This window comes from Mirounga leonina, unplaced genomic scaffold (assembly GCF_011800145.1).
Source record: "Mirounga leonina isolate KUSES-001 unplaced genomic scaffold, KU_Mleo_1.0 Mir_94, whole genome shotgun sequence".
Classification (NCBI taxonomy): domain Eukaryota; kingdom Metazoa; phylum Chordata; class Mammalia; order Carnivora; family Phocidae; genus Mirounga; species Mirounga leonina.
Window position 1 is genome coordinate 2,784,418 of NW_023270855.1, and position 25,397 is coordinate 2,809,814.

Below are 25,397 nucleotides of genomic sequence, written 5' to 3' on the forward strand. Positions count from 1 at the left end.
AATCACCATCTAAAGTATTTTTACTTTATTGATTTTATTGTCTTTTATTCACTGCCGTAGTTAATGTTGGTATATAGTAGGTGCTCAGTCAATTCTTGTTGAATAAATGAACTTTCATGCATGAAATGCATTAACTTTATCTTAATAATTCATATCTGCCCACCCACCCCCAATCACATCTAATCCTGGTGCAGATTGTTTTGTACTTTATTAACTTTCAGGGATCTAAAGTAAAAAACCAGCATAGAAACTTCAATGTGCTTTTAAAATACTTTAGATATTTATCGATCGCCTACTAGATGCACCGCCCTAGTGCTGGAGGCGGGAATGGACTGAAAGGGGGAAAAGAAACGTCACCACAGTTTGTCTTCCTGGGCACCTGCGCGGGACACCCTGAGGCTAAGGTAAGGATGGTGCGTGCCAGCGTGCCAAACTGCATTTGGCTACGGCAAACCCGAGTCAGGATAGCCGAGCGCTGCAATGCGTGTCAGGCACCAGCTTGCCTGGGGAGGGGGCTGCCCGAAGTCAGGCGAGGAGAAGGAGCCCTGGTGAGCCAGTGGTGGAGAGGAGCGGCAGGGGGTGGGGCAGAGGCCCATAACTGAAAGAGGGAGTAACAGCATAGCGGAGGAGTGGAATTAGGGGGAGGGGCCAGACTCTAGGGTTAGGCTTTGCTGAGGCTGAGGCTAGGGGCTAGAGGGAGAGCGAAGGAAGATCTTGCGCCAACGTGAAATTGTCAAGAGCCAGAAAGATGCTCAAAATCCTTAACCAGTAACACCACCCCTTATCCGGTGGAAATCATCCAAAAGAAAATAAACTTGCCCACTGCAGCAGTTTGCAGTAAGATAATTGGAAACACCCTAAATGTCCAGCAATAATGGGATGGTTAAGGGAATTATGGTAGATCTATCAGATGAAATATTCCTTGCCCTTTATAAAGGAATATTTCTGATGACTTGGGAGGCAATATGCAAACTTCTTAAAATAAATGAGACATTAAACGAGAAAAGCAGAGTGTAAAAGTGTTCACAATTAAGGTGAAATGAATATGCCTTGTGGTTAAAAAGCAGAAAAGAACCTCAGAAATTTGGATTGTTAATGTTAAGAGGGTGAAATACAGATGAATTGGGCTAAATACAGATGAATTGTATTGGGCTAAAATATCCTTTTATGTCTTTATATTAATTCTATAAAACTATATACCAAGGCCAAAAAGTACAATACCTTTCTGAGAATAAGAATTGTGGGTGGTGACTCCATCTCTAACTATGGGCTTTTATGTATATATATATATATATAAAGTTGTAGGCTTTTTATTATTTTTAAATGTTAATATATATTCTTCAGGATAACTGCTAAGTCCTTTGTAGAAACAGAGTACTGAAAGTACAAGAGAAACTAGGAAAATCTGAATGACATTGGTAGATTGTATCAATATCAGTATACTGGTTGTGATATTACTTTTTATTAATTTTATTAGTTTAAAAAATTGAGGTATATTACCACATAAAATTCACCCTTTTAAATATACAAATCAGTGGTTTTTAGTATATTCAAAGAGTTGTGTACCCATCACCACTAATTCTAGAACATTTCATCACCCCCAGAAGAACGTGGTATCCATTAGCTTTCCTCACTCCCCTCCCTTCCCCAACCATTAATCTACTTCCTGTTTCAGTGGATCTGCCTCTTCTGGATATTTCATATAAATGGAATCATACAATATGTGGCCTTTTGTGTGTCTGGCTTCTTTCACTTAGCATAATGTTTTCAGAGTTCAACCTATGTCGTAGCATGAATCAGCACTTGATTCCTTTTTATTGCTGAGTAATATTCCATTTTATGGATATGCCACATTTTGTTTATCTTGCATTAGTTTATGGACATTTGGGTTGTTTCTACTTTTTGGCTTTCATGAATAATGCTGCTTTGAACATTTGTATACAAGTTTTCATGTGACATATGTTTTTATTTTTCTTGGGTGTATACCTAGGAGTACAAATGCTGGGTTATATGATAACTATTTAACTTTTTTGAGAAACTGCCTATTTTCCAAAGCATTGGCACCACTTCATATTTCCACTAGCAATTTCAATTCACCACCAATTTCTCCACATCTTGTTAATGCTTATTATTATCTTTTTTTTTTTAAGATTTTATTTATTTATTCATGAGAGACAGAGAGAGACAGAGGGAGAAGCAGGCTCCCCGCGGAGCAGGGAACCCGATGCGGGACTCAATCCAGGGACTCCAGGATCATGACCTGAGCCGAAGGCAGTCGCTTAACCAACTGAGCCACCCAGGCACCCCACTTATTATTATCTTTTTGATTATAGCCATCCTAGTGGGTGTGAAGGTGTATCTCTTTGTGGTTTTGTACTTCCTTGATGGTTAATGACGTTTCAGGTGCTTACAGCCATTTGTATATTTTCTTTGAAGAGTTGTCTAATCAAATCCTTTGCTCATTTTAAAATTGGGTTTTTTTAAATTGTAGAATTGTAAGATTTCTTTATATATTCTGGATACTAGATCCTTATCAGACTTACAATCTGCAAATATTTTCTTCCATTCTATGAGTTGTCTTTTCACTTTTTTTACAGTGTCCTTTGAAGAAGAAAAGTTTTTTTTGTTTTTTTTTTATTTTGATGAGGTCCAGTTTATCTATTTTTTCTTTTGCTACTTGTTCTTTTGCTGTCCATATATAAGAAATTACTGCTTAAGCCAAGGTCATGAAGATATATCCTTATGTTTTTTCCTAAGAGTTTTATAGTTTTATCTCTTAAATTTTAGGTCTATGGCCCATTTTAGTTTTTGTATATGGTGTGAGGTGGGGGGGGGGTCCAACTTCATTTTTTTGCATGTGGTTATCCAGTTGTCCCAGCACCGTTTGTCAAAAAGACTATTCTTTCACCCATTGAATTGTGTTGTTGCCTTTGTCAAAAATCAATTGATAGTAATGTATGGGTTTATTTCTGGACTCTAGATTCTGTTCAACTGATCTATATACTATAATTTTTTTTAAAGCTTTATTAATTTATTAGAGAGAGAGAGAAAGAGCGAGAATGAGTGGGAGGGGCAGAGGAAGAGAGAATCTCAAGCATACTCTGCGCTGAGGCTTGATCCCACGACCCCAAGACCACAACCTGAGCTGAAACCAAGAGTCAGATGTTTAACCAACTGCACCACCCAGGTGCCCTATGTAGTATAGTTTTACAAGATGTTACCACTGGGGGAAACTAGTTAAAGGGTACATGGCAGGGCGCCTGGGTGGCTCAGTTGGTTAAGCGACTGCCTTCGGCTCAGGTCATGATCCTGGAGTCCTGGGATTGAGTCCCGCATCGGGCTCCCTGCTCAGCAGGGGGTCTGCTTCTCCCTCTGACCCTCTTCCCTCTCGTGCTCTCTGTCTCTCATTCTCTCTCAAATAAATAAATAAAAATCTTAAAAAAAAAAAAAAAAGGATACATGGCATTTCTCTGTATTATTTCTTACAACTGCTCATGAATCTATAATTATCTCAATAATAGTTTAATTTTTAAAAAGCAGAGCTTATTTTTAGGGTACGTTCTTACCACCACCACCCCACCTGTGCCCCTGAACTAAAAGAAGTGTTTTGTTATAAGAATTTTTCTAGCCTTCCTCTGGGGTGCCTACTCTCACCCTCCAGGTGGCACCAACTCTCTCTCTTTTTACCCCTAGTTTTTCACAAGTCAGAGCAGGAAAAAGGCCCTTCCCCGGTCTTTTGACAAGAGCAGGACACCAGTCTCTGGCGTCCACCAAAATGACTCAGGGCAGTTTCAGAACCCTGGCCTGCCCTGAAGGTCCCCTCAATATAACAGGGAGATTCAGAGATACCTTTGCTTTAGGGGCAGCATCTAGCCTCATAGAATGAATTCCCCAGTCAATGAAGCAGTCCACTATTTTTTCTCTGCTTATACCCACCTTTGAAAGCATTCATTCATTCATTCATTCATTCATTCAGCACTTACTGAGCACCCACTATTATATAATTCTTATAAACATAGCAAGTACTCTATACAGGTAAGGTATTATCTTAATAAAAATTAGACTTTTTTCAGGATCAGATAATGAACATAACTCCCCACACACCTTTGCAAACTGTAAAGGGCTACACTATAATAAGGTATGATCAATATTGGGGCAGGAGGATCACAGTATAAGAGCTAGCATTTATCAAGGACTCACCGGAAGACAGACACTTCATGTATTTTATCCTTAACCCATCCAAAGAAAGGTCAAAGTAAACATGACTGCTCCTACAGTCACAAAAACAGAATCTCAGAGAAGTTACATACATTGCCAAAGGATACACATCTACTGAATGACAGAGCTGGCATTCAAAACTAGGTTCCCAGGTTGCCAAAGACTGCTGCTTCTTCTCCTGAACCCCAAGCCATCAACTGAAAGGAAGTCTCTGGAAGAAGCCACCTCTAGGAAAGTTTGTGCTGAACACATAGTTATTAGATGACCTGGGGAATCAGTCAGCCTCCTAGATATGCGTTCCTTACACCATTTCTTCCAAGCATCCTAACACAGTTCTATTTATAAATTATTCCTGAATTTAGCAAGAGGCATTTCCCAGGTAATGTAATATATTTCTTTTTTTTTCCAATTAGAGAAAAAAAAAAGCATATATATTTGGCGGGGAGGAAACCTTGGGACAATACAGCAAAGTAAAATGAGAAGTAGAAAATTAACTATTCCTTTTTTCTTTTTCTTTCTTTTTTTTTTTAAAGATTTTACTTATTTGTCAGAGAGAGAGATAGAGTGTGCACAAGCAGGGGGAGCAGCAGGCAGAGGGAGAAGCAGGCCCCCACTGAGCAGGGAGCCCAATGCAGGACTCGATCCCAGGACCTTGGAATCATGACCTGAGCTGAAGGCAGACACTTAACTGACTGAGCCACCCAGGCGCCCACCAAAGTGCCTTTAAACCACCCCTAACCCCAGACATTTAGTTGTTTCCAGTTTTTCCATGTGTAAATGACATTGTGACAAACATCTTCGGTATACATTTTGTCTCTGTTTCTCTTTGTTTCCCTAGGCCACAAGGGAGGTAGCCCCTTGTCAAAGGATGTGCTGATACTGCCTTCCAGAAAGTTCATGTCAGTTCCACTTCTCCAGTTTGTTTTTTTTACCAGTTTACCAGTCATTGCCCCTAGTGAACAACCAGCAAAAGAAACTGACGTTTCTATAGCTACTTCTTTGGGCCAGGCACAGTTCTAACTCACTCTCTTGTGTGATCTCATTTGATCCTCACAACAGTGTCAGGAAACTAAAGTTCAGAGAGGTATATTCATTTGCCCAAGATGATACAGCAAGCTAGGAATGCAAGCAGCCAGAGTGTTACACTCCTCCTTAAAACCTTCCAAAGGATTCCCCTTGCACTTGGAATAAAATCCAAACTGCTCTCTATGGCCTATGAATCTCTAATGCCTTATATCCTGCCTCCCTCTCCCACCATGCTCCCCTCCAGGCATACTGGTTTTCTTTCTGTCCCTCCAGCTCTCCACCATCCCGCCTACCACAGGGCCTTTGCCCAATCATCTCCCCACATCTTTTACATGGCTGTTGCTCTCCCACTCTGGTTCAGCTGAAAGGCCACCTCCTCAGAGAAGGGGTCCTGACCTCCACAGCTAAAGTACCACCCCTCTCTTTTCCATGATCTTGTTTTATGTTCATCATGGCAGTTTATTACTGTCAGATTGTCATTGATTTGCTTGCTGTATTTGTCAGGATCTTCCAGAGAAACAGAAACAACAGGGTGTGTGTGTGTGTGTGTGTGTGTGTGTGTGTGTGTGTGTGTGTAGAGAGAGAGAGAGAGAAATTGATTTACTAAAAGGAATTCACTCATGCAGTTATGGAAGTGGGCAAGTCTCACAATCTGTAGGGTGAGTCGGCAATCTGAAGACTCAAGAGAGCTGATGATTTGGTTATAGTCCAGGTCCAAAGGTCTGAGAATCAGGAGAGCTGGTCGTGTAGTTCCTGTCTGAAGACTGACAGGTTCAAGATTTAGGAAGTGCCAATGTTTCGATTCAAGTCCAAAGGCAGAAGAAAACCTGATACCTCAGTTTGAAGGCAATCAGGCAAGTGTAGTTCTCTCTTAGTCAGCAATTTTGTTTTATTCAGGCCTTCAACTGATTGTATGAGGCCCACCCACATTGAGGAGGACAATCTGCTTTACTTGGTCTACTGATTTAAATGTTAATCTCATCCAAACACTCACAGAAAGACCCAGAAAATGCTTGACCAGACACCTGGGCACCCCATGACCCAGTCAAATTGACACATAAAATTAGCCATCACACTTGTTTATTGTCACCTCTCCACCTTTAGCTGCTAAGGCAGCTCCTTGAGTGCCCTGTCCCTGGCAACTGGTACATAGTAGGTGTGCAGTAATAGCAGCTGAATGAATGAATGACAGAGCCTAGATTCCAGCCTTCATCTAAGCAATTCCCCATTTGTTCTTTTTTTTCACATTTATTCTTTTTCTGTAATAAATTACTTCACATTGATCACTGATGGTTTACTGAAAAAAAAAATGATGTAACATCTAAGGTCAAATCGGTGTCCATGTGCAAATGCGTGATTTTTGTGTGTGCGATGACAGAGCCCTGGATTGGGAGTCTGAGGGCTCTACTCAGCTTCTTGGGGACCCTTGGTTCCCAAGCAACAAGTTAACACCCATGTTGCTCTTCTCTGAGCATGTGACTGTGAGCCAGCTGAAAGTCAAGTAGGCCTGCAGCAAAACTTCAAGGTTATTGAGAGATGATTTCCTGTCACTGCAAAGTAGGAGGAGAAGCAGCATCTGCAGGAAAAGTGGAGTAGCTGAATACTTATTAGTGATTCATCAGAAGCTGATGACCATGAATAGAAAGGGTTAGAACATCTCCACCCATCAGACTGAAGAATAATGACCTTCCAGTATATCCAAAGGGAGTATCTATGATAAGCTCTGAGACCTGCACCCACCCCTCAGTGACTGCTTTACACAACCCATAACGCCTGGGCCCAGTAAACATTGGCTTGTGCTGGGGTCTGATGATTCTATAGTCAGAAGGCCCCCAGAACAAGTCTGCCTTTGCATAAACAGCTAAAATACTGATGCATGATGTGGTGGAGTGTACACAAATCACACTTGTGTGAATAAAGCAGGAACACATTTCATGTGCAAGGACTTGGTTCTGGCATTGCCCTGGGGGTGTTTATGGTGCAGTTTGTGAAGGACCTTTGACCCAGGAACCCCCAGGAAGTTCAGCCACAGGGGTGATTTCATTTTCTCTTTCAAAAAATGTCATTGGGGATCTACTATACATTATGCTTTGCTTGGAAGAGACTTGAACAAGAGTTGGTGTGTTGGGAAGGAAGGGCATGGAGCTGGATTGCCCAAGAGACAGATTAAGCATGTATTTGCACCCCAGCCAAACAGAAGCACCAAGAGGAGGGAGAGAGGGGGAAAGAGAGAGAGAGAAAGAGAGAGAGAGAGAAAGAATCCTTGAAATAATTAAATATTTGATATATATCACCCAAAAAGCACTCAGAATAGCCATCAGAGAGAAAGAAAAAAAAATTAGAACATTGCTGGTTTATACTGTCTTGTTTTTTTTTTTTTTTTTATTTTGCTTCAGACTTGGGCAATTGAGCAAAAGATTTTGGTAAATGTGCAAGCTCAGGAGCCATTCGGGTTGGGTTCCAGTCCTACCTGTCATAGGTGCCATAGGTATTTAAACATAATCAATTCTTTCCTATTTTAAAAAGGAAAAGAGAATAAAACCCTCCTTCTGACTACCACCCCCTTCCATTTATCTCACCCTCTCAGGAAAATCATTGACAATCCATAAAAATTATATAGATGACTCCTGGAGCCCCTGGTTGGCTCGGTTGGTTAAGTGGCCAGCTCTTTTTTTTTTTTTTTAAAGATTTTATTTATTTGAGAGAGAGAATGAGAGAGAGAGAGCATGAGAAGGGAGAGGGTCAGAGGGAGAAGCAGACTCCCTGCTGAGCAGGGAGCCCGATGCGGGACTCGATCCTGGGACTCCAGGATCATGACCTGAGCCGAAGGCAGTGGCTTAGCCAACTGAGCCACCCAGGTGCCCAAGTGGCCAACTCTTGATTTCAGCTCAGGTCATGATCTCAGGGTTGTAGGATCGAGCCCTGCATTTGGCCATCTGGCTGTCTGGCTCCATGTTCAGCACGGAGTTTGTTTGTCCCTCTCCCTCTGCTCCTCACCCCGTGCTCTCTCTCTCTCAAATAAATAAATAAATAAATAAATAAAATCTTTTAAAAAAATTACATAGATGACTCCTTAAAAAGTTGCCCTTACTCTTCTTTGCTTGCCACTGCCCACCCACCTCTCCCCATCTCCACCCACGGAGTCTGCTGTGTCCAAGGTCTCTACCTTTGTTCTGTGATGACTGCAGGAGCTTTTGTTTCAGTTCTCCTCTTGCTCAACCTTTAAGCTACGTTTGAAACCAATAACTACTCCCTTCTTGGAACTCACAAAATGAAGTGGTATATTACTTATCTCCTGCTACATAAGAATCACCCCAAACTTAGCTGCTTAAAACAATACACATGAAGTGAGATACCACTTCATGCACTTTGGGGCAACCACTATCAAAAAATCCAAAAACCCCAAAACAGAAAAACAAGTGTTGGCAAGAATGTGGAGGAATTGAAACCCTTATGCACTGCCAGTGGGAATGTAAAATGACACAGCTGCTGTAGAAAACAGTATGGCGGTTCCTGAAAAAATTAAACAGAATTACCTATGATCCAGTAATCCCACTTCTGGGTGTATATCCGAAAGAACAGAAAATAGGATCTTGAAGAGAAATTTATACACAATGTTTATAGCAGCATTATTCATAGTAGCCAAAAGGTGGAAGCAACCCAAGTATGCATTGATGGATGAATGGATAGACAAAAATGGATAGATAGTCTATTAATAGGATGGAATATGATTCAGGCTTAAAGAGGAAGGAAATACTGATGTACGATGCAACACAGGTGAACCTTGAGGACATTATGCTACATGAAGTAAGCCAGTCACAAAAAGACAAATGCTGTTTGATTCCCCTTGTGTAAGTCATCTAAAACAGTCAAATTCATAAAGACAGAAGGTAGAGTGGTGGTTACCAGGGGCTGGGATGAAGGAGAAATGGGAAGTTGTTGTTTCGTGGATATAGAGTTTCAGTTTACAAAACAAAGAAGTTCTAGAGATCTGTTGCACAACAATGTGAATATAGCTAAAACAACTGAACTGTATGCTTAAAAATGGTTAAGATAGTAAAGTTTTATGTTATGTACTTTTATCACAATTAAAATAAAAAAATACCTTTATTATCTCACAGTTCCTGTGGGTAGGAATTTGGGCATAGCTACCTGGGTCCTCTACTTCAGGTCTGTCATAAGGTTGCACAAAAGCTGGGGTCTCATCTGAAGGCTCGACTGGGGAAAGATCCTCTTCCAGCATGATTGTAGGCAGGATTCAGTTCCCTGTGTACTCTTGGCTTGAGACCATCGCCAGTCCCTTGACATGTGGGCCTCTCCAAAATGTCAGCTTACTTCTTCAAAGTGTGCAAACCAAGAAGGCAATATAGAGAGTCTGCTAGCAAGGTAAAAGTCATAATTTTTATAATCTAATTACAGAAGTGAGGGTTCCTGGGTGGCTCAGTCGGTTAACCGTCTGCCTTTGGCTCAGGTCATGGTCCCAGGGTCCTGGGATCAAGCCCCACGTCGGGCTCCCTGCTCAGTGGGGAGCCTGCTTCTCCCTCTCCCTCTGCCACTCCCCCTGCTTGTGCTCTCTTTCCGTCTCTCTTTCTCAAATAAATAAATAAAAATCTTTTAAAAACAAAAAACAAACATGGTTTAAAAATCTAAGCCAGTGGGGCACCTGGGTGGCTCAGTCAGTTAAGTGTCTGCCTTGGGTTCAGGTCATGATCCCAGGATCCTGGGATGGTGCCTCGCTTTGGGCTCCCTGCTCAGTGGGGAGCCTGCTTCTTTCTCCCCCTGCCGCTCCCTCTGCTGGTGCCCACTTGCTTTCTCTCTCTGTCAAATAAATAAATAAAATCTTAAAAAAAAATCTAAGCCAGATATGAAAGACTGTAATTATAAAACATCCTTTGTTATACTCTACTGAGTAGAATCAAGTAATGGTCCAGCCCACATTCAAAGGGAGGGGATGACACAAGGGCATGAGCCCAGCAGGCAAGAATCCTTGGGACCATCTTAGAAATCTCATAGGCAGGGCGCCTGGGTGGCTCAGTTGGTTGAGCGACTGCCTTCGGCTCAGGTCATGATCCTGGAGTCCCTGGATCGAGTCCCGCATCGGGCTCCCTGCTCGGCGGGGAGTCTGCTTCTCCCTCTGGCCCTCCCCCTCTCATGTGCTCTCTCTCATTCTCTCTCTCTCGAATAAATAAATAAATAAAATCTTTAAAAAAAAAAAAAAGAAATCTCATAGGCAGAGAAGGCATTTCATTAAGAAATATGCTCCCTCCCATTTTTCAAGAAATGCCTGACTGTCTCAGTCTATATTTTGTTTTCCTACTCTCAGAAACATACATTTAAGAAATCCTCTCCTTTGGGCGCCTGGGTGGCTCAGTCGTTGAGCGGTTGCCTTTGGCTCAGGTCATGATCCCAGAGTCCTGGGATCGAGTCCCACATCAGGCTCTCTGCTCAGCGGGAAGCCTGCTTCTCCCTCTCCCACTCCCCCTGCTTGTTCCTGCTCTCGCTGTCTCTGTCTCTGTCAAATAAATAAATAAAAATCTTAAAAAAAAAAAAGAAATCCTCTCCTTTCTTTTGACTCTATTAGAAGAAAAGCAATAATGCAATTGAGATGGTGTCATAGGGGGTGCCTGGGTGGCTCCATCGGTTAAGCATCTGCCTTCAGCTTGGGTATGATCCCAGGGTTCTGGGATCGAGCCCCGCATCGGGCTCCCTGCTGAGCAGGGAGCCTGCTTCTCCCTCTTCTGCTCCCCCTGCTTGTGCTTTCTCTCTCTCTCTCTGTCAAGTAAATAAATAAATTCTTAAAAAAAAGAGAGAGAGAGATGGTGTCATTGCTGAATGTTTGTGCCCCTCCCCAACCAAGATTAATATGTTGGAGCCTTAACCCTAAATGTGATTATACTAGATTTAGTTTAGGGGGCACCTGGGTGGCTCAGTCGTTAAGCGTCTGCCTTCGGCTTAGGTCATGATCCCAGATCAAGCCCTGCCTCGGGCTCCCTGCTCAGCGGGAAGCCTGCTTCTCCCTCTCCCACTCCCCCTGCTTGTGTTCCCTCTCTCGCTGTGTCTCTCTCTGTCGAATAAATAAATAAAGTAAAAAAAAAAGATTTAGTTTAGGTCAGGAGGCTGGGACCCTCATGATGGGATTAGTGCCCTATAAAAAGAGAAAGAGAGATATCTCTCTATGCATAAGAACCAAGGAAAGGCCATGTGAGCACCCAGCAAAAAGGTGGCTGTATGCAAGCCAGGAAGCAGGCTTCCACTAGGAACTGAGTCTGCCAGCATCTTCATCTTAGACTTTCAGCCTCCAGAATTCTGAGAAATAAATGTCTATGATGTAAGCCACGCAGTCTGTGGTATTTTGTTATAGCAGCCCATGCTGACTAAGACAGATGGTGAATGACATCTGCTAGGCCTCCAGTGTTAGGGACGCAACAGGGATAGGTGGAGACTGAGACAGAGAGGAGAGCACACACCTCAGCTAATGGGGCAGTCATGACTCAATGCATCTGGCTTTTGGCATGCAGGAGTTCAGGCCCAGAATGGCCCCATATTGTGACTTTTCCAGGGAAACTAGAATAGAGATTTCTTTTCTTTTTTTTAAAGATTGATTTATTTGGGGCACCTGGGTGGCTCAGTCAGTTAACCATCTGCCTTCAGCTCAGGTCATGATCTCAGGGTCCTGGGATTGAGCCCCGTGCCAGGCTCCCTGCTCAGTGGGGAGCCTGCTTCTCCCTCTCCCTCTGCCTGCCCCCTCTCCATGCACACACTCTCTCTCTCTCAAGTAAATAGAGAGAGCATGAGTGGGAGGGGCAGAGGGAGAGGGAGAGAGAATCTCAAGTAGACTCTGCACTGAGTGCAGTGCGGGGCTTGATCTCACGACCCGGAGATCACGACCTGGAGCTGAAACCAAGAGGGGATGCCCAATCAACTGTGCCACCCAGGCACCCCTGGAAGAGAGATTTCAAAAGAAATACTCTTATTTTTAAAAGTAGCAACAAACTCAAAGTGTTTTAAAATATTGTGCAGGCCGAGAAGACAGACCAAAAGAAAGTATACTCCAGCCCAGTAATACCTGTAGATACTACATTGCACCCCCTTGTCTTTTTACGTGGCTTCTGTGGGGGAGAGGGGTCACACTACCTTGGTTTCCCACTTAATTTTTTAGCTGCTGTTTTGCTAGATGCTTTCTTCTCACATTAGATGTTGACATTGCTTAAGGCTCTGCCTTAGGCCTTCTCATCTCACTCAACATACTTCCTTGGGTGATCTCAATTACCTCCAGACTCCATTTACTACCTACGTGCTGACCACTCATAAATCCACATCCACCACCCAAAACAGCTCCAGACCCAGGGCAACATAATAGCTGACTTCTCAATGCCACATTCCCTAACCCAACCGATTCCCCTGTCTCCAGTATACCTGTTGGCTGTCTCTGCATGGCTCCTCACCTGGTTAATGGCACCTCCCAGTTGCATAATCCAGAAACCTGGAACCATCCTGACATCTTCTTTCCCCTCATTCTCCACATCCAATCCATCTACATTCTTCACTGTCTCTTCAGCAAATATATGCAGAGTTCATCCTTATGAACCAGGCTGTATGCTTGGCTTTGGGGATCCACAACAAACAGGACAGGCAAGATCTCTGCCCTCTTGATGCCCACGCTCTAGCTGACACAGTAGTTTAAAACTTGTTTCCTTAGCTTGAAAATTAATGTAAAATAGGATTTATCTGGCACATAGTAAGTAGGCTCAACAAATGCTACTTGTTAGAGTAAGAAACCCCGTGAATGAAGACAAAAAGAGGATTTTTAAAAAAATATTTTATGTATTTTTTGACAGAGAGAGACAGCGAGAGAGGGAACACAAGCAGGGGGAGTGGGAGAGGGAGAAGCAGGCCTCCCAGGGAGCAGGGAGCCCGATGTGGGGCTCCATCCCAGGACCCATGACCCGAGTCGAAGGCAGACGCCCAACAACCGGGCCACCCAGGCACCCCTCAAAAAGAGGATTCTGTAGGAGAGAACAGGAGCATGGGCCTCCTCTCCCTGGGGTGGGCAGGGGAGACTTCTTTGAGAAGCCCATATTTTGGATGAAACCAGAGGGATGAGAAAGGATGGGGGGAGGGGACAGCCAGTGCAAAGGCAAGAGGTAGTGTTCGGCTGGGCTGAGGTAGACAATGTGGAGAGAGAGAAAGGGACCCACGTAGGAAAGGTTTTGGAAGCAGAATCAACATGATCTGCTGTGGGTGAGTGAGGCAAGGGAAAGGGAGCAATCAAAGAGGATGCCTGCGTCTGGCTTTAATTAGCCAATCTCGTTTTTTGAAAGGGGGGTCACCTAGGACACCACCAATGTGGGGGAGGGGTGGAAAATAAGGCTCCCAGCCAAGAGGTCCAATAGACCATTTCCTGCATGGTCACTTGAATCCACCGTGTCCCTCCCTGTCCACTGCCACACCTTAGTCCTGGACTTCTTCAGTAGCTTCCACCCTGTTTCATTCCTGTCCAGCCCTCCTTCACTCTGCAGCTCCATCCTGCCTTGCCCATACAAACCTTCTCTAGTCGCTCCCTGGCAAGCAAATAATTGCTTCGTCTAAGAGTTCAATGGGGTGTTTATTAATTTACAGATTTATAAACTGTTGGAGCCAGAAGAGGCCTTAATAGCATCTTTACTTCAAATTTTCAATCAAGTGGTCTTTCTGCATCCACATTTCTCACTTACGAGAGACAGTGTGGCACGGTAACAGGAGGTAGGCCTTTAGAGTCAGGTAGAACCTGCATTCACTTTGGGTTAGTTACTTAAATTCTGGGGACCCTAGGGGCGCCTGGGTGGCTCAGAGGGTTGAGTGTCTGCCTTCGGCTCAGGTCATGATCCCAGGGTCCTGGGATCGAGCCCCGCGTTGGGCTCCTGACTCAGTGGGGAGTCTGCTTCTTCCTCTCCCTCTGCCTGTCCCACTGCTCATGCTCTCTCTCTCTATCTCTGTGTCTCAAATGAATAAATAAAATCTTAAAAAAAAAAAAAATTCTGGGGACCCTGACATTTTGTTTGTGAAAAATGATTCCTTTATAATTGGTGTGTTGGGGGTCCCCTGGACCACCCTCAAGTTTTTGATTTGCTAGAAAGACATGCAACTCAGAAAAGCTGTTCTACTTGTGGTTACAGTTCATTACAGCAAAAGAATAAAAGTTTAAAATCAGCAAAGGAAAAAGTGCATGAGGCAGAGTCTAGGAGAGACTAGGTGTGTGTTTCCAGTTGTCCTCACCCAGGGGAGCCTTACAGACAGAGCTGACTTCTCCCAGCGATGACGTGTGACAATACACACAAATGTTGCCAACCATCTGAGCCTCGATGTCCAGGGTTTTCACTGAGGGTCAGTTGTGTAGGCCTGGAGCTCTGGCATGACTGACCACCGGTATTCAGTGTCCACAACCACTCCCCAGCCCCAATCAAGTCAGACTGAAACGTGGCCAAGGCCCCAGGCAATTGAAAACAGGCATTCACCCTAAGTCATGTTGTTAGCATAATCTATCTGGTGTGACCCAAGGCCCTGAGTATAGAAAGATACTCTTACCAGGCAGGATATTCCAAAGGTTTAAAGGTTATCTCCCAGAGCCAACCAAGGGCCAGTCCTTTCTGTGGCTTGTGCAGGGTTTGAGCACCCCAAGCCTACTGAGTTAATCCTTTAATGCATAGTTAGTTTAAAAAAATTACCATGTGGGGATGCCTGGGTGGCTCAGTCGATTAAGCGGCTGTCTTCAGCTCAGGTCATGGATCTCTGGGTCCTGGGATTGAGCTCTGCATTGGGCTCCTTGCTCAGCGGGGAGCCTGCTTCTCCCTCAGCCTGCCACTCCCCTCCTCCCCTCCCCCCCATCCCCCGCCTCTTTCTCTCTCTGGCAAATAAATGGATAAAATCTTTAAAAAAAAAAAAAATTACCATGTGTATCAGGCAGACTCCGGTCAGGAAAATCGAAACCACTGCAGTTATTTAAAACAGACAGGATTTACTAGAAGGAGTTGGTTACACAGGTGATGGAAGAGCTGAGAAGCTAAGCAGGAGGGGAGGCACTGAGGGAATGCAGAAATTAGCAGCAGCAGCAGGAAGCCTCTCCTGCCCCTAGGACTAGAGGTGGTATTCCCAGAGCCCAGGGGCTGCGTCATCTGTGGGAACTGATGGGTGGGGACACCTGGGGGCCACTGGGGCCACAGAGGGACGGCCTGTACAGAGGAAGAGTCAGCTCCCATCCCACCCCCAAGCTGAGGGAGGCAGGGAGATAGACTCTGGCTTCTCCCTCCCTCCTACCTGTCAGTCTCCCACTAGCATCTCCCATTGGCTGAACCCAGTCTTGAGCCAACTGATATGGGAGCTTGGGAAATGTAGTTTCCACAAGGGTGGGAGCTCTCCAGGAAATGATTCAGACAGCACTTACTTAGGGCCTGTTCTGTTGTGCCTGACACTGCCAGACATGTTTGCCTGTGCCACCCCACACAGCCTACCTGAAAACTGCCCTACCAGCAGATGTCCCCACTCCATTATATGGATGAGGACATTTAGGGACTCAGATGAAGAAAAATAGTCTGTAGGGAGTGGAGAGGGAGTGTTTGGGGGTGGGGGAAAGGAGTAAGGACTGTAGGCTTCATCCTGACATAGATGCACACAAAGTTTCTCAAAAGCCTTCCAGGGCAGGAAGTATCCCCTATAGCCAGAGCGGGCAGAGGTGGGAAGAGTGAGGTATTAGTTCAGCATTCTTTATTAATTTAACACAGTAAGGAATTTCCTCCTGCCTGGAGCCTCATTTCCTTCCTCAGTCAAATTGCCCCACCTAGATCTCCCCCAGGAAGACCTGGGTTTATTCACAGCAGAAATTGCACTGAATCCTTTCTTTCTTTTTCTCTCTCATGTGTGCAAAGATGACTTGTGTCTACAGTTTGTTTCTTCTCTCAAGGACTTATTCACTTCTGTGTTTCATGTCATTTTCATGCGGCCCATCAATGAAGTCGGCCTGGGGCTTACTAATGCACAGTTAATTATACATGCTCAGAATCCAGAGACTGAGGAGCTCCCACAAAATGGTTTAAAAAAAATCTTTAAGAAAAAGATGTATTTATTTATTTATTTTTGAGAGAGAGCGCAAGTGGGGGTAGGGATGAGGGAGAGGGAGAGAATCTCAAGCAGACTCCCTGCTGAGCGTGGAGCCCAATGAGGGGCTCTGATCTCATGACCCATGAGATCAAGATCTGAGCCAAAATCAACCGACTGAGCCACCCAAAATCAACCAACTGAGCCACTCCCACCCCATATGGTTTTAAATACACCTTTGAATGATGCCACCTTCACACATTTGTCCAGGTCCCTGAGGATCAGAAAGCCCTTTTGTTCACACCCCCTACATTTGGCCCAGCACCCTGGCTGACTTTTCTGTGCTCCCAGATAAGAGATGGAGATAAAGGTCTTATCTCCTTCCTCCAAGCCCTGTGTTCAAAGATTCTGTCTAATTATAGTTAATTTTCATAGGTACGACAATGCTATAGTGGTTATGTAGAAGAATTGGACTTACCTCCAAAACTTTGAGGAAAATACACACACACACACACACACAGTGAATATGGCCACTTATTAATTGTTGGATCTTTTATTTAATTTATTTATTTATTTTTATGATTTTATTTATTTATTTGAGAGAGAGAGAACACAAGCAGGAGGAGGAGCAGAGAGAGAAGCAGACTCCCCACTGAGCAGGGGGTCCAACTCGGGGCTCAATCCCAGGATCCAGAGATCATGACCTGAGCTGAAGGCAGACGCTTAACCAACTGAGTCACCCAGGTGCCCCTAGATTTCTTTGTAATAAAAATTTTAGGAGTAAAAGAATCCCTTTTCCCTCCCATTTAAAATTTTTTTAATGTATTTATTTGTAACTGTAAAGTTATTTTTTTACTCTCAAATAACCAATCACCACTTCTAATCTCTTTGAGATAAATTGTGTCATCACTTTGAATTTACTTAATTCCATCTAAGGGGGAAAAAAAAGAGAAAGAGGAGCTCCTGGGTGGTGCATTCGGTTAAGCATCCGACTCTTGGTTTTGGCTCAGGTCCTGATCTCAGGGTTGTGAGATCGAGCCCCAAGTTTGAATCTGAGCTCAGCGCAGACTCTGCTTAAGACTATCTTTCCCTCTCCCTCTGCCCCTCCCCGCTGTGTGCATGCTCTCTCTAAAATAAATAAATAAATCTTTTTTAAAAAAGAGGAAAAAGGAATACCAAACCAAAATAGGTTTGGAGGAAAATAGAGTAGGGTTGGGTTTGATCTGGTTTTTAAAAACATGAATGAGCTTCAAGGTGAGGCAGACCCACCCCATCCCTTCCCCAAAGAGCAGCTGGGGCTGTGGAAAAGGGGCCCAGGAGGTAGGATGGGTGTGTGCCTGCCCAGGGCACAGGGTCGGGGGGATGTGGCCCCCAAACCTCCAGAGTCACGGAGAGGGCAGAGTGGCTTGAAGGTCCACAGGGAGCGCACTCATTGTAGCCTAGCTATGGCGGTCCTTCACCTGGTGGCCTTAAGATCACATGAGCAAATGACTGCAGTCACCTTGCCAACTTCCCTGCTTTCGGACAGTGGCTGGAACACTGATGCTCAGCTCAAAAGCTGCTCCTGAGGTGGGTAAAGTCTTCCCCCTAAGTCTCGGGTGGCAGTTAGTCATGCCCTCTCTGAGCCCCCATAGACCTTTCTTTTGACCTTTCTGGACACGGATGTTCAGCCTCCTGCACTTGGGCCGCCGTGCTGGGAGTTGGGTATGATCTTTGCCCTTGTGAAGTGTTTGGGGAGTGAATCTTCACTACTTCTTTTGGCTCCTTCTCCATCTCTGACACACATACATACACACAAACACAGAACTATCTGCACACAGGTGGTGCAGAGACTAGCATGTAGAGAAGCTCAACAAATCTTTGAATGAAGAGTCTTAGATTGACTTAGCTTGTGCAGGATGCCAGGCAAAGCAGGAAAAGCAAAGATAATTATGTTGCATCCCTTTGCCTTGGGCTCACAGTCTAGGAATAGACTCATATACAGCCATTTATAATGGAAGGTAGACTAGTGTTTCAGCTACCTGTTGCTGTGTAAAAAGCTATGCCAAACTTATAAAAAATAATGATTTATTATTTCTCATGGTTCTACAGTCTGGGCTGGGCTCAGCTAGGTGGTTCTACCTGGTATCTGCCGGGGCTGGAATGTCCAAGGGGACTTCTTCACTCACATTTCCAGTACTTCAGCTGGAATGGCTGGAACAGTGGGGGCTGGCTGGGCTCACCTGTCTCTCTATGTAGTCTCCTCATCAGGGTAACTCTTTACAAGGTAACTCAGGACCTCAAGAGATAGCATCCCAAGAGGACAAACCAGCATTCAAGTATTTAATCAAGCTTCTGCTTGCATCACCCTTGCTAATGTCCTATTGGCAAAAGCAAGTCACATGGTCAAGCCTGGAGTTCATATGTGAGGGACTAAAAAGAGCTTGAATACCGGATGCTGTGTTTCATTGGAGACCACCAACGTACCAGTCTAGCACAACCGAAATATGCACTGCATACTGATTAAATATACTGCCATGGGTCACCCAGGAGGAAGCTATTCATTCTGCAGTGAAGCTATTATAGAGGCTTTCACTCATTCATTCACTTAACAAATGTTTCTTTAGTGTAGAAGTGCTGGGGATTCAGTATGGACAAGACAGATGTGCTCCTGCTCCTGTGGGATATCAAATAATAAATACATATGCAAATAAGGCAATGTCAAATAATATAATAGGGTAAAACATGACTAGGGGTTGAGGGATGGCTACTTTAGCTAAGGAAGTCAGGAGAGGCCTTCCTTGGAGGGGTAGCTTCTTGGAGACTTAAATGATGAGAGGGAGCTGGCCATGTGATGATCTGGGGAAGAATGTTCTAGGAAGAGGGAACAAGGACAAAGGAAGGAGGCAGGAATACACCTTGACTAAAACTCAACCTGACATGTTTTAGGGACAGAAAGAGGGCCAGAGTGACTAAAGTGTAAGAAGAGCTAGGAGAGAGTAGGAGGTAAGGTCAGAAGAAGCAGGCAGGTGCCTTGCTGGACCTTTGGATGCAGCCTTGAAGTATTTATTGAGTGTCAAGAGCTGTGACCCATACTTCCTTGCCTGTAAGTTTGGCCTTGTGCCTTTCTGGAACCCTTCTGAGAAGCTAGCTAGATCTGGCAACTGCCCAAAAGGGAGGGGCTCAGAAGGACGTTAAAATCGTAGCATTTGAAGCTTAACGTCCCTGTTCTGGGAGTTGGGAGGCAGCACAGTCAAAGACCTCCATCACTACCATCTACAATGCAAACAGACACGCTGTCTTGACATAGATTCAGGGCCCCTGTTACCCGTTTCTAATTATAACCAACATTTGTTTTCACATACATCATCCAAGGTAATTCTCATGTCCAGCAGGGAGAGACAGTCCAAGGAAGCAAACATTTGAGCAACCCTGGTGCTAAGCCCCGTGCTAGGCACCATCCTATGTATTACCTCAGTTATTCTTCCCCACAGCCCTGTGAACAAGGTTTGATTACTATCTCCATCTTGCGTGGAGGACATAGGCTCAGAGTCAACACAAGAAATGACAGAACTGCAATACCCACATGAGTCCTTTGATTTTGTGCCATAGGTTCATCCACTCCCTGCCGCTCTTGCTGTCTCATAGCAGGGCCTGACATGGGCTGGTGGCCAGGTTGCGCATTCTCCAAGAGCCTCATCTCCATATACGGGTGTGCATGAGTCAGAGACACCCTGGCAGGATTAAAAGAAGACTTATCATATTACCTTGAATTTGTCTTCCTTTATCAAACCAGAACACCTGCAGTACACTATGAGTAGTTAGATAGATTGATATATTATTCATATATACATAAAAATTTCATAATATATGTACTTTTCAAATGAACAATCAGATCTCTTGCTGAATTTAGATGTTTTTTACCTGAAAAAGTTGCTAGGAGTTAAATAAACATATACTGAACATATTATTTGAAAAGGTAGCTAATACACTATTTAAAAACAAACTTATCCCGTCTCCTGACTTTCAAAAATACCTATGTGTTCCAAAAAGGAAATGTATGTATCTCCATACATGCATATAAAATTCTGTAGTCATCTCTGTAATAGCACTATTATAAATGGAATGCTTGTGTGTTCAAAGTGTTAATCATTTAAGCATTTAAAGTATACCACAATTTTTAAATCTGATTTGATATTTCCTCATATTGGAAAAACAAATAAGAAGTGGCCTGAGCCTCTCTCAACACCTAAGAGGCCCTCTGCTCCAGCTGATTTGAAACATATCAAATGTAGGATTGACTTTGTTTTTTTAAGTTGCAGGGAAAAGTGACCTGCTTGGATTATGTTCAGTTGCACCCCATGTTCAGATATAGCAAAAACACTTGCTGGCCAATCACAGTTCCCTCACTTGGCAGAGACTGCCAGAAGTCCTGTGCTTCTCTCCCAAAAACCAGCCTGTTTCAGATCCTTGCTGCTTATGTCCTTTACACAGTGGCTGTCATATGTTCCAGTGACCCCGCTGGCCCCCCAGGGTTGGGTTGTAACTGAGCGTGAGCCTCCGTCCTAAATACCTCTCACTGTGGCCAAGCCTGATTACAGTTCTTTCTGGATATAGTCTCTGATTTGCTTTCCAAAGGTCAGCAGCTCGAGTTAATGTGTTTCAGGGATGACCCAATCAGCTTGTATTTAGGAGAGACTTTGTATATAAAACTTGAAAAAGAAGATTGAGCTTCTGGGAACTGGAAAAGCACAAGTTAAAACTCTTTTCCCTCTACTCTCGCTTTGTATTTTTGCAATATTACAATAAAGGGAATACAAATTAGAAAGTCCTCAACAATCTCAGCATTCTTCCTGTCTAGCCCTTACCCATATAGGGGTATACTGTGACAAAGCTGTAGTTGTAGCACGATACAAATTTGTGTTCTTATGTCATTAATCCCCAAAAAGGGAGAACCTAGCTTTTTAGAGGGGAGGAGTTACTTTTTATCCTAAGATGGTGTAATATTACATAAAGTTTGGGGAAATTGAAAAAAATGTATTCATAGGCCTACCATCCTTACTAAACAATTTTAATTTTTGCATTTCTATTTATACTTTGTTCACTGCATCCATATTTTGCATATTTTACGTAATAGAACTATTCCAGTTATTGCCCACAAGCATTCACAGGTTTAAAAAAAAAGAATGCATACTCCCACACTCTAAAAAACTCTAAAAACCTGTTTGAGTTCTCCTTACCAGCCCTTATCCACATGCATATTTCATCTATACAGTTGTAATCCAAGCATGAATTCAATTTAATATTTTAATTCTGTTATATTACAAAATATTTACTATTATAGTCTTTGTCATTCTTAAGTTTTCTTTAAGACTTGAAAGAACTACAAAGGCAATGCATGCTTATTTGTTATAAGTGAAATAATAAAGAATTTTGTGAAAGAAAAATTGTATCTGCCCTACTCTAATTCCATCCCCCAAAGTAAAAAATATTAACAGCCTGGAGTGCTCAATGCATATTTTTCTCTCTATCTTTCAGATATAAACAATATATAAAATATATACTTTTTGTTTTTAATGGAATATATTATTCACATTTCTCGACAAATCACTTAAAAAAAAAAACTTGACATGCATATTTCTCCAAGTCAATAGATACCAATTTAACTTATTCTTTCATTTATTTTATTTTATTATTATTATTTTTTAAAATTATTTATTTATTTGTCAGAGAGAGAGGGAGGGAGAAAGAGAGCATGAACAGCGGGAACAGCAGGCAGAGGGAGAAGCAGACTCCCTGCTGAGCAAGAAGCCCAATGCGGGGCTCGAACCCAGGACCCTGGGATCATGACCTGAGCCGAAGGCAGATGCTTAACGACCGAGCCACCCAGGCGTCCCTCATTTATTTATTTATTTATTTATTTTTTAAAAAGATTTTATTTATTTATTTGACAGAGAGAGACACAGCGAGAGAGGGAACATAAGCAGGGGGAGTGGGAGAGGGAGAAGAAGGCTTCCCGCCGAGCAGGGAGCCCGATGTGGGGCTCGATCCCAGGACCCTGGGATCATGACCTGAGCCGAAGGCAGACGCTTAATGACTGAGCCACCCAGGCGCCCCTTAACTTATTCTTAAGTTATTCTTAAGTTATTCTTAACTTATTCTTAAGTTAATGGGTTCATAATAGGGGTACCTTGGTGGTTCAGCTGGTTGACTCCAACTCTAGATTTTGGCTCAGGTCGTGATCTCAGGGTTGTGAGATTGAGCCCCAAGTCCGGCTTTGCCCTAGGCATGGAGCCTGCTTAAGATTCTCTCTCTCTCTCTCTCTCTCTCTCTCTCTCGGGATGCCTGGGTGGCTCAGTCGGTTAAGCAACTGCCTTTGGCTCAGGTCATGATCTCAGGGTCCTGGGATCGAGTCCTGCATCGGGCTCCCTGCTCATTGGGGAGCCTGCTTCTCCCTTTGCCTGCTGCTCCCCCATTCATGCTCTCTCTCTCTCTCTGACAAATAAATAAATAAATCTTAAAAAAAAATTTCTCCCTCTCCTTCTGCCCCCCCCAAATAAATAAGTAAATAAATAAATAGGTTCACAATTCTACAGGAAGGATCTACCTTAATTTATTCAGCTGTTTTCCTAATGATAAACATGCCTATCGTTTCCAGTTTTTGCCTCTAAAAACAGTGCTGCAATAAAACATCCACTTACATATATTCTTCCATACTGGTACTTTTATTTCTGCGGGCCTGATTCTCCAAAATGGGATTTACAAGAGCAAATATATCTATCTATCTATCTATATATATCTATATCTATCTATCTATCTATCTATCTATCTATATATATATACATACATACATATATATGTATGTATATATATGTACACACACATATTTGTATTTTTAGTTTTTTAAGATTTTATTTATTTATTTTTAAATATTTTATTTATTTATTTGACAGAGAGAGAGGAAGTGAGAGAAGGAACACAAGCAGGGGGAGTGGGAGAAGGAGAAGCAGCCTTCCCGCTGAGCAGGGAGCCCGATGTGGGGCTCCATCCCAGGATGCTGGGATCATGACCTGAGTTGAAGGCAGACACTTAATGACTGAGTCACTCAGGCGCCCCTTATTTATTTATTTTTGTGAGAGAGAGAGAGAGAGCACAAGCAGGGAGAGCGGCAGAGGGAGATGGAGAAGCAGGCTCCCTGCAGAGCAGAGATCCTGAGGTGGGGCTGGATCCCAGGACTCCGGGATCATGACAGAGCCAAAGGCAGACATTTAACCGACTGAGCCACCCAGGTGCCCCTGTATATTTAGTTTTGAAACCAATTTTATTGAGATATAATATGCATATAGTAAAATGCTCCCATTTTAAGTGTCCCATTCAATAAATTTTGACAAATGTATTAACCAACGTAACCAACCAACACAATCCAGATCTGAAATTTTTTATCACCCCTGAAAGGTCCCTCCTGCTCCTTCACTGAAGAGCCTTACTCCCACTGTCCATATAGGTTTCAGTTTCCTAGGATTCCACATAAATTGAAGCATCATTGTGTAGACATTTATGTCTGGCTTTTTTACTTGGTGCAATGCCTTTGAGATCCGTCCATCTTGTTGTTCATATCAGTAGTTTCTCCCTTTTTTGCTGCTGAGTGTAATTTTTGAATATCACATTATTTTACAAAAAGGTTATGATAGTTCACACTCCTACCAGCAATTAGCAGGAATGTCTTTTTCCCTGAACCTTTATAATTTATAAGGACTGGATGTTCTCATTCTTTTTGGTTTTTGCCGATCTCACAAATGAATATTAGTATCTCATTGTTGGCTGAATTTGCAGGTTGTTTCTTGGATTTCCTCTTATAAGTTGTTTGTATGTATCATTTACCCATTTTTCTACTGGATTTTAATTTGTAGAAACTGTTTACTGAGGATGTTAACCTTTGTTGTACACATTAGTTTTTTCCTGCTCTATTCTTTGTCTTCTGACTTTTCAATAGTATTTTTGTCATAAAACTTAAAATATTTTAATTAGTGAAATATGAGTATCTTTGCTTTTATAGCTTCTGCATTCCCCAATAAGCATAATGCATATATATACTTTTGTGTTCTCTTTTTTCCCTTAAGATACAAGTATTTCTCATTTGTTACAGCCATCACAATTGTTGATGGCTGCATAATACCCCATCTGGAGATGATCCATAAATTTTTTTAAAAGATTTATTTATCTATTTTAGAGATAGAGCATGAGTGGGGGGGCATGCGGCGGGGAGAATCTCAAGTGGACTCTGCGCTAAGCAGGGAGCCTGATGAGGGGCTCAATCCCACAATCCTGGGACCACAGCCCAAGCCAAAACCAAGAGTCCGATGCCTAACCGTGTCACCTAGGTGCCCCAAAATGATCCATAAATTAAATTATTCTTCTTTTGAATACTTAAGTTGTTTTGATTTTTCATTTTTTATTGAAACATCTTTGTGCATATGACCTTTTCTACTTATTCAGTTAATTAGTTTCAGTAATATCCCAGGAGTAACACCATAGGTTTGAATATATTGTGTAATTTAAAAAACATCTCAATAATCTAAAGAAATACCAGCACAAGATCATTAAGATTTCATAGTTGAGTGTAAAACAGGGCTGATAGTAGACTTACAGGTTTAAGGGATGACACATCAACCCCAAGTGTGCCTAGCGCTCACTGCTGTCTGGTTTGCAGTGGTAAAGAAATGGACATTTGATGCTCTAGGCTTTCCCATATCTTATTTAAATGTCCTATCTCTCCCCACCCCCATCTCCTTTTTACTGCTTGGTAAACAAGCTCAGAGCGGAATGGGTAAAGCCAGGATTGGATCACAACCCTGACTCTGACTCCAAAGCCTGGTCTTCACACTGTAACTGTGGAATAAAGTAACATTTGTACAGCACAGAGCACATCACAGTTTACAAAAGCCCTTTTACATCGTTTTACACTGGGACTCCCTTTCTGCTTTTCTCAGCCCAGTGAATGCCTTCTCTTTCTCGGGATGGTCTTACCATTTACTCCACTGTATTTTAGTCTGTCATTTATGTCAGTCTTCCTAACTAAACCTAGCTCCTCTGCCCACTTTGGG

The 25,397-nt window shown here is 43.1% G+C and overlaps 1 protein-coding gene across 1 annotated transcript in view; it reads left to right on the plus strand.

Annotated features, from left to right (window-relative positions):
• The first annotated feature begins 379 nt into the window (after positions 1-379).
• Positions 380-25,397, plus strand: part of CNBP (CCHC-type zinc finger nucleic acid binding protein) — a 68,546-nt gene continuing 43,528 nt past the window's right edge. Inside the window, exon 1 of the mRNA XM_034997890.1 lies at positions 380-404. The gene's annotated coding sequence lies outside the window, so the exon portion shown is untranslated. The remainder of the gene's footprint in view (positions 405-25,397) is intronic.